We start from the raw sequence: 8,759 nt of genomic DNA, 5'->3' as shown, positions 1-8,759 counted from the left end.
ACAGGGAACATAAGGCCAATTCACACTTCAGCTGTGACAGGAAATATCCTCTTCATTTACATAGGTCATACGAGGAGTAAATGACTTTCTAACTTTACCTCATCCTCTCCATTTACATAGGACATACACCAAGAAACCAGTGGAAACCTCTGGAGGGTATTTAAGCCCCCCAAAATTCTGTAACAGGGCCCTTGAGCCCCTATGCTCGGGCCTGCTCCCACCCTGTGGAGTGTACTTTCATTTTCAGTAAATCTCTGCTTTTGTTGCTTCATTCTTTCCTTGCTTTGTTTGTGCATTTTGTCCAATTCTCTGTTCAAGATGCCAGGAACACCCTCCACCAGTAACAGTACTTTGTCAGATATGTGGGTTGCGGATATTTTCTTCAACTCTGGAGCTTTTTTTTTTTTTTTTTAAATTATTCTCTTAATAAGGCCTATCACAGACCAAAATTTCTAAATTTTAATGAAGTCTGGTCGATCAATTTTTTCTTTACTGCTACCTCTGCCTCCCAGGTTCAAGTGATTCTCTGGCCTCAGCCTCCCGAGTAGCTGGGGACTACAGGCACCCGCCACCACAGCTGGCTAATTTTTGTATTTTAGTAGAGATAGGGTTTTACCATGTTGGTCAGGCTGGTCATGAACTCCTGACCTCAGGTGATCTGCCCACCTCAGCCTCCCAAAGAGCTGGGATTACAGGCGGGAGCCTCTGTGCCCAGCCTGTTTGTTTTTTGCTCTGTTGTCCAGGCTGGAGTGCAGTGGCAAGATCATAGCTCACTGCAGCCCCTACTTTCTGGGCTCAAGCAATCCTCCCAGCTCAGCCTCCCAAAACAATGGAATTACTCGTGTGAGCCATAGCCTGAGTTAATTTTTGTGTAAGAGTTATATCAGCGTTCATTGTTGTTTGTTTGTTTGCTTGCCTCTTGATGTCCAATTGCTCCGGCACTATTTGTTAATAACACTATATGTCCTCCATTTTGAATCTTTTGACTCTTTGTCAGAAATCAGTTGGGCATATTTGTGTACATCTATTTCTGGATTCTCTGTTCTGTTTCATTGATCTATATGTCTTTCCCTCCACCAACACCACACAGTCTTTTTTCTTTTCTTCTTTTCTTTTTGTATTGAGAGGGAGTCTCACTCTGTTGCCCAGGCTGGAGTGCAGTGGTGTGATCTTGGCTAACTGCAACCTCCGCCTCCCAGGTTCAAGCAGTTCTCCTGCCTCAGCCTCCCGAGTAGCTGGGACTATAGGTGCGCACCACCACGCCAGACTAGTTTTTGCATTTTTAGTAGATACAGGGTTTCATAGGTGCACACCACCATGCCAGGTTAATTTTTGCATTTTTAGTAGATACAGGGTTTCACCATGTTGGCCAGGCTGGTCTGGAACTCTTGACCCCAAGTGATCCACCCACCCGGCTTCCCAAAGTGCTGGGATTATGGGCTTGAGCCACTGCACCTGGCCCTTGTTTTCCTTTAGAGACAGATTGCACCCACACTGCAGAGCAGTGGTGTGATCATAGCTCACTGTAGCCTCAGACTCCTGGGCTCAAGTGACCCTCCCACTTCAGCTTTTCAAGTAGCTAGGACTACCATGTCCATTAATTTTTAATTTTTTTGTAGAGATAGTGTCTGACTATGTCTTCCAGACTGATCTCAAACTCCTGGCAGGTGCCACCACGCCTGGCTAATTCTTTGTATCTTTAGTAGAGACGGGTTTCACCATGTTGGCCAGGCTGGTCTTGAACTCCTGACCTCAAGTGATCCGCCCGCCTTGGCCTCCCAAACTGCTGGGATTACAGGCGTGAGCCACTGCGCCGGGTCTCACTCACTTTATTTATGCTTTGCCCTAATTGCTTTAGCTATTCTACTTCCTTTTCCTTTTCTTATAAATTTTAAAATAATCTTGTTTGTGTATATCTCCAAAAAATCTTGCTGCGATGTTGGTAGAAATTGTGCTACACCTATATATTAATTTGGTATGAATTGACATCTTTAGGATGTTGAGTCTAAATCCATGAACACATTATGTCTCTCCATTTATTCAGCTTTCTGATTTCTTTCATCAGCGTTGTGTGGTTTTAAGCATACAAATCCCATACAGATGTTGTTAGATTTATATGTACATATTTCCTTGTGTGTATGTGTGTAGATTCCTCGGGATTTTTTATTTACATAATATCATATGCAAATGGGGACGGTTTTATTTCTTCCTTTCCAACCTGTATGCCTTTTCTTTATTCTTTCCTTATTGCACTGACTAAAAGTGCTAGTACTATGTTGAATATGAGTGATAAAAGTAGTGTGAACCCCCAAAATTTGAGACAGGTCTCAGTTAATTTGGAAAGTTTATTTTGCCAAGGTTAAGGACGCAAGCCCGTGACACAGCCTCAGGAAGTCCTGATGACATGTACCCAAGGTGGTCAGAGCAGAGCGTGGATTTTTTTTTTTTTTTTTTTTTTTTTTGAGATGGAGTCTTGCTCTGTCACCCAGGCTGAGTGCAGTGCCATGATCTCGGCTCACTGCAAACTCTGCCTCCCGGGTTCAAGCAAGTCTCTGCCTCAGCCTCCCAAGTTGCTGGGATTACAGGTGCCTGCCACCATGCCCAGCTAATTTTTGTACTTTTAGTAGAGACAGGGTTTCACTGTCTTGGCAAGGCTGGTCTTGAACTCCTGACCTCATGATCCACCCCCCCCCCCCCCCCCAGCCTTCCAAAGTGCTGGGATTACAGGCATGAGCTATCACACCTGGGCTCATACCTTGGATTTTTTACATTTAGGGAGTCATGAGACATTAATTAATATATGTAAGAAGTACATTGGTTCTGTCTAGAAAGGCAGGTACAACTTATTAGCAGGGAGGGGGCTTCCAGGTCACAGGTAGGTGAGAGACAAATGGTTGCATTCTTTTGAGTTTCTGATAAGCCTTTCCAAAGGAGACAAACAAAATATGCATCCATCTCAGTGAACAGAGGGATGACTGAATAGAATGGGAGGCAGATTTGCTCTGAGAAGTTCCCAACTTGAATTTTCCCTTTAGCTTAGTGATTTGGGGGTCCCAAGGTATTTTACTTTCACGGTAGACATTCTTGCCTTATCCCCAAGCTTAAGGGGGAAAGCATTCAGTCATTTGCCATTAAGTATAATGTTAGCTGCAGATTTTTGCAAATGCTCTTTTTTTGTTAGTTTGTTTGTTGCTGGGGTTGGGGTTTCACTATGTTGCCCAGGCTGGTCTCAAACTCTTGGGCTCAAGCCATCCTCCTGCCTTGGCCTCCTAAAGTACTAGTGTGGCAGGCCATGTCTCACTAATGCAGGCCTCCATAACAACTGTTTCAGTACTGACTGAGTGGTTAAGTTAAATAGTAAAAGTCAGTGCCGTTATACAAAGGCTGGGATGTAACAAAAGCCCCCCAAGAGTTTTGCGTAGGCCTTTCCTGGGCCTTAAAGCATGACAAAATAATGAAGGAATTCTTAACAGACCTATTTAGGACTAAACAAGTTTTATCGTGGGTCTGAAGAAGCTCCCCAGGCCTCCACAAACAAGTTTATTGGAGGTCTGAAGGTGTAGCAGGACAAAACACAGACAAAACCCCTCAGACACCAAGTTAAAGAAGGAAGGGCTTTATTTGGCTGGGAGCTTCGGCAAGACTCATATCTCCAAAAACTGAGCTCCCTGAGTGAGCAATTCCTGTCCCTTTTAAGGGCTTATGACTCTAAGGGAGTCCACATGAGAGGGTCGTGATCGATTGAGCAAGCAGGGGGTACGTGACTGGGGGCTGCATGCACCAGTAATCAGAACGGAACAGAACAGGACAGGGGTTTTTCACAATGCTTTTCCATACAATGTTTGGAATCTATAGATAACATAACCGGTTAGGTCGGGGGATCAATCTTTAACCAGACCCAGGGTGCGGCTCTGGGCTGTCTGCCTGTGGATTTCATTTCTGCCTTTTAGTTTTTACTTCTTCTTTCTTTGGAGGCAGAAATTGGGCATAAGACAATATGAGGGGTGGTCTCCTCCCTTATTCCCCCACTTTGAGACTCTCACTCAATAGTGAGAGTTCTCACTTTTATTTTTACTACCCATATCTTCTTGCAGGACGGATCGATAGAGATTCATATAGTACACTTGTGCTGAAGCATTTTGGTGAACTAAGGTAGCGATGAAGCTTTTTATCATTTGAAGAAGTACAGGTAGAAAACAAGGGAACAGTAAGCAGGTTTCTATTACTACTATAACTCCTATTATAAGAGTATTAAATCTTCTTAGCTCTGGGAACCATTTTTCAAACATGGCCCCAGGATCAAATCCATGCCACATTTGCACGGACACATGTGCAAGTTTTGTCATATTTCTGTCTTTAACTGCTTGCCCTTGATCATCTATGTGTAGACAGCAATTAGTAAGGTTAAATTTCCCACAGACCCCTCCTTCAACTGCTAGCAAGTAGTCGAGAGCCAATCTATTTTGATAACATTTCTCATCTGAGTTTTTTGCTGGACCAGAATAGTCAAGGCTCTGCTGGTCTTATTAGTGATTATTTCTAAGACAGCTTGTAACTGTATGATTCGATTGAGCATGTAAATGGGGGTCCAGTATCCCCACAAGCCATCTTGTGCCAAAGTAGCAGGCCCACAATATTGTATGATTCTCTCAGGGGGCCATTCATTATTTTTCCAATTTTTTATAGCTATGCTTTTTTTTTTTTTTTTTTTTTTTGTGGGAAGCATAGACAGGGAAGCCCAGGAGTTCATGTGTCTTTATGGGCAGTAGAAAGAAAGATGGTTTAATAGTGCCAATAACACAACTACCTGCCCACCGGTCGGGTAATTTGGCGTAAGTTCTATGCGCACATATCCAGTATAATCCAGTGGGGGCTGTCTAGTCCCGGTGGGACTCCGGGTGGGTCCACACGGTTTGCAACTTTGGGAATTTACTAAATGGATTTTACTTAGTGTGGTTTGAACTCCACTAGGTGGCTATTTTTGTAGTACTGTTATACAGTTTTTGCCCAAGGCAGCTGAGTCTTCCCACAGGAAGCGTGAAGTCCTTCCCTACTCTTGCTATACAGTATTGTCTAATGATTGAGGCTTTTAGGACCCAGCAGTTATCAGGGTGATTCTTTTGAGCCAGGAATTTATCAGGAACTGGGTCTGTAGGTACTAATTCTCAGGCTTCCCATGGCCATTGATCTCCCATTACATTTCCTCCACATACATAACATGAGGTGACATTGAAAGACTGGGCTATATGCTCGGCTAACTGCAAAAACAAATTTATTGTTTTTCCTGAAATTTCTGGTACTGGCACACTCAGTTCATCATAGAAGGTTTGAAATACTGGCTCAGGAGAGAGTTTATAAACTTCTCCTCAAACCACGATATTCACTTGAGGATCCAGTCCAGCCCCATCGATTTCTAGGGTTACACGCTCCCCTTTTTTCCAGCAAGGATCAAGGGGGTTGGTTATTACTACTTCTAAGGGTATTGCTAGTTCTAAGAGTCCTGTACCTGACCACTGGTATAGGAAGGGCCACTTTTCCCTTTCTGAAGGTGGACAGGATTCTTTTTATTTTTTATCCAAGTAGCCTGAACGACACAAGACCATTATCTACATTTATTTCCACACAGTCCTAATTCATGACAAATGTACTTATTTTCTGCCATATAGCGTCTTTCCTAATTAAGAGAACCACATCCTATTTCTAACTCATTACTATTAATGACATCACAGGCATCAAATTTCAAGGCGACTTGTTTGGGCATCCCATTTTCTTCTGTTTTGGCTGACACTTTACTCGTATCATTTATGAGCCCCAACCAGTCCTCAGTCTTTAATCTTATTTTAAAAACTGTGGTCATGGGAGGCTCAGATGGGTCATAACACACATCAGGTTGGTCATTTCCTGGGCTACATACCTTGTATAGAATAGCATTACACAAACAAGTTCTTTTTACAGTCCCGGTACACTTATAATAACCATAAAATAATAGGACTGTAGCAACTTTTTCTCCTACCTCATTGACTTGATGTATACACTGGGAACAGTCCTCAGTCTGAGAAAGGTCAGTTGAAGTCCTTACTATACAAGTCCAAATTTTAAGGAAAATGAGTCCTGCGATGAGTTTTCTCATGCTTTGGCCGTGCGTGGACCAGTCAGCTTCCGGGTGTGACTGGAGCAGGGCTTGTCGTCTTCTTCAAAGTCATTTTGCAGGGGTTGGCGAAGCTGCTCCCGTCCACGTACTGCTCACGGTCTACTGATGTTCAAGGATGGTCTCGGAGGTTGGGCCTGCTAGAATAAACTGAGTCCAATATTTCTACACAGTTACGTTCAGCTGGGCTCTCTGATACCGGGAGCAAGGTGGCGGGGTTTAGGGTGTTGCAAATTTCAATGGTTATGCAGGGATTTTCACATAGCAAGCTTTGGTACTTGGTTAATCTAGCATTTGTTAGCCAATGATGTATTCATTAAAGTCACCACAGCATGGGCGGCCTTTAAGTTTAGGTTTTGCCCAAGAGTGAGCTTATCTGCCTCTTCTGTTAGCAGGGTTGTTGCTGCTAAGGCTCTTAGGCACAGGGGCCAACCCTTAGAAACTCCATCTAGCTGTTTGGAGAGGTAGGCTACTGGCCTCGGCCAGGGCCCCACAGTCTGGGTCAAAACTCCAACCACCTTTTTTTTTTTTTCTCTAACACATACAGTGTACAAGGTTTTGTCAGGTCAGGTAGCCCCAGGGCTGGGGCCAACATGAGTTTTTCTTTTAACTCATGAAAAACTCATTGCTGTTGGTTGTAATAGATGTAGTTTATCCAATCTACATTTTTATTAACTGTCACCCACCCAAAATATTGACTCAAATCCTGTAATTATTTGATTTTGGGCTTTAAATTGATCTGGTATTCCCTGTGGGACTCCAATTGCGTCTAAATAGACATGAGAGTCAAAAGACCCGTAAGGGGCTTCTCTCGCTTTATAATGTCTTATTTTTCCTCCCTCTGGTTGATGAAATGCCAGGGTGATAGGGATAGCCAATTGCACTAAAGTACAAGTGCCACTCCAGTTATTCAGCAGAGTGCCCAGTAAAGGTCCACCACAATACCGCCACATATTTGCTCGGGGATGAAAAAGGGCTCTTGAAAATTCTTAAGCTTACTGCATCCCTTCAGGTCTCCAAGGAACGCTAAGTTTCCTCCCTGTCGTGAGAGACACAAAGTGAACTTAGTGTTGGGAGACGGAGTTCCCAACTCCGTCTCCCAACACCCTCCGGGGCTGACCCACAGGGTGTCAGACTTTGGGATATAGCAGAGAGAGCTTGGCACGACTTATTACTCCAGGCTGTAGAATCCTGGAAAAGAGCTGCCATGCAGCCCATGCCTGGTTGACTGGAGGACCACCTTAGTGGAAAGGGGACAATCTGGGCCTCTGGCCTGCCATGTGCACAAGCATAACAATTACTTTTGTTTAATGTGCGGATGGAATAGTTGATCCATTCCAACCAGGCATTTGCATCTTGGTATGCTGCTTAATTGCCAAAGTTTGTTCTAAGTCTTTCTATGATCCTCTAGTAAAATGAATGTATGATTTTAGGAAATTACAAAACCCAGTTGGGGCAGTCTATCCTTGCTCTTTAGTGGTCCACAGAACGTTGGACCAACTATGGCATAAAAGCTCTACATCGAGGGGCAAGACTCCTGGTTGACACTGGGGTCTTTATCAAAATCTCCCTGGATTAAGTGGTCCCAATTTACTAATGCCCAGTCTGAGGAGAGTCAGGAGGGACAGAGGTACTTTTCTGAAGTAGAGAGCTGTCTTTGACTTGGAAAGTCCCCACAGGGTATACCAAGGCAAGCATTAAATGCAATAGTTTGAGGTGAAATTGACTTGTTTATATTAATAACTAGATGGTCAGAAATAGAGCAAGGAAAGAAGAAAGATTAATAGAATAGATGAAGGAGTTAAATTTTTCTTAGTTTTAGTTTGGTAGGGTTTTCCCCTGGGACTATGGCCCACGACTCTGCAGGGGGTGGCACTTTCTTGACTCGGGTGTGATGAGTCCATCCCTTTTTCACTGTACGAACAGCAGTCTCGGAGGTTAACAGCACAAGGTAGGGTCCTTCCTAGGCTAGCTTGAGTTTTCGTTCTTTCCACCCTTTGATGAGAACATGATCTTCAGGCTGGTGCTGGTTTACTGGAAATTCTAGGAGTGGTACATGTGTTAAAAGACTTTTAGTTTTGAGGGAAAGGAAAGTGGAAGATAAAATAAGTATATAATTTTTAAGAAATTGACCTTTTGTTTTAAATGTGGGGACATCAGCAGTGGACTTTATAGTCCTTGGTGCCTTCTTACTGAGAAATTTCCTTTAGCACCTATTTTTATTAGTTTTTAGACCAAAGAAAGCCAAACACCTTTTTATATTTGACAACACTTCCTGTATGTTTATACCAGATAAGCTAGATTTCACCTTTATATTAGTATGTTATTAATGTTAAACTTAGTTTTAATAAAACTTTGTAGATGTATTTATTTAATTTTTAATGTCTGATCATAAGGTAAGATTTTTATAGACTTTTTTAACCTTTTATAATTTTTGTTAAAGAGCAGGTTAGTGCTTTAAGAAAAACCCATTGTGTTTTTATTTTAATGTTCAGTTCACAGGAAAACTGGATGATACGCCTTTAACTTTAGCCAATATGTTTACACACAGAATTTTCTTTACAATTAATATTTCAAAACTTGCTTAAACCTTCAAAACAATTTTTTTAAC

The sequence above is a fragment of the Pongo abelii genome, chromosome 19 (genome assembly GCF_028885655.2).
Source record: "Pongo abelii isolate AG06213 chromosome 19, NHGRI_mPonAbe1-v2.0_pri, whole genome shotgun sequence".
In the NCBI taxonomy this organism is placed as follows: Eukaryota; Metazoa; Chordata; class Mammalia; order Primates; family Hominidae; genus Pongo; species Pongo abelii.
The sequence above is the reverse complement of the archived record's forward strand: the minus strand, read 5'-3'. Positions refer to the sequence as shown.